Source organism: Octodon degus, unplaced genomic scaffold (genome assembly GCF_000260255.1).
Source record: "Octodon degus isolate 3935 unplaced genomic scaffold, OctDeg1.0 scaffold00209, whole genome shotgun sequence".
Classification (NCBI taxonomy): domain Eukaryota; kingdom Metazoa; phylum Chordata; class Mammalia; order Rodentia; family Octodontidae; genus Octodon; species Octodon degus.
This window is the reverse complement of record NW_004524785.1, coordinates 2,859,817-2,861,418: the sequence shown is the minus strand read 5'-3', so window position 1 is coordinate 2,861,418 and position 1,602 is coordinate 2,859,817.

The following is a 1,602-nucleotide window of genomic DNA, read 5'->3' as shown; positions in this document are numbered from 1 at the left end:
CCTTTTTATGGACCTTTAGTGGGTCCTTTTTATGCCTCCTTAAAATGTTATCAATGGCATGCTTTCTTGGATTATTAAAGGAAACCAATTGTAAAAGATCTTGTTCAATCATGAGCTAACGACTTCTATACAGAATATACATTTCCTGGAGACAGGCCTGCATGGCGCAGGCACTGGTGAGATCAAGGGTCCTTACGGGGACAAGGAAGAAAGCTGTGCTCATCTACTTCAGTTCCTCTTTCTACTTAGGTCAATTTTTTGTTTTGAGAGATTGTTAAAACCTTTAGCTAATCTCATCATGAAGAAGTTTTGAGTCAAAAATCTAAAAGGTAAGAACCTAGAGAAGTGAAATATTTGCAAAACTGAGGGAGAACTGTAAGAGCCTTGTGGCACTGAGGAGGCAAAAGCCAACGCCTGGGCTCACCCAAGGTAGGGAGTCAATAAGTAAAAATCTGTCTGTAAGCCGAGAACCCCAAATACTTTGTCCACAGGAAAATGGTAAAACAGAAATGAACCCCTACTCGCACCAATTTGCAGCCAACTTTTGTTATTTGGGATAACCTCAGCCTTTGAGTTTGCAGTAAGGTGCTACGGTTTAGCAGATTAAAATGTCTGAAAGAAGCAAGCAAAATTGTTCTCTGGTGAAGATAAAATCATTCCTGGACTCAATTTGTTGCTAAAAATAATTGCTTATCTACAATTGTTATGACAAGTAGCCAGAGGTACTCACGGAAACCAAGAAATAGGAGCAAACAGGGTTCTATTTAGCTATGGACAAAACACCAACTGTTGCCAGTCAGGAGTATTGACCCGAGGGTAGAAAAATAGCAGTTTTTATAGCAATTGGTCCAGTTTCTAAAAATAGCAGGTGATTTTTTTCCAAAAGGTTGAGTACAGAGTTTATCTAATCACCAAAAATCTAGAAACAGAGGAGAAACCAATAGAAGCAGGTTCATTTATTTTTTAATGTGTTTGGGACAGGGTCTCACTACCCAGCAGACTCCTAGTGATCCTCCTGTTTTCAGCCTCCCAAGTGCTGGGATTACAGGTGTATGCCACCACACCTGGATTTGGTGCCCGGCTCAGTGTGCCCGGGGGTGGGGCTGGCATGCCATGTAGTGCTGGGGATCAAACCCCAGTCTCTGTGCTTGCCTAAGCAGGCACTTAGTCTGCTGAGCTATCTTGCTGTCCCCACATAGTGATATTCATAGTCATGGGGTCATTACAGCATTTATTAGAAACACCATTTATCAGAAATAGAAACTGCTTACAACCGGAAACTGCTTAACATATGACTCAGGGAACAAGAGTGAGTTCATTTAAAGTTTAAATGATGCCAAAGTGGAGTTTAGAAACAAAATGGAGGGGTTTTTGCCACCCCACAATGACCAGAACACATGCAGGACTAGGAAATTAGCCAAGACACAGAGGGGAAGGCAATAGCAGCAGTAGTTACTGAAACAGAGCCACAGAGAGTTTGGATATTGGAATCAGATGATGATTATAAAAATATAAATATTACATTTAAATAAATAAAAGAAGATTGAAAAATTCATCAGGAAACACTAAATAGGGGCCAGGGAGATGGCTCAGTGGAATAAA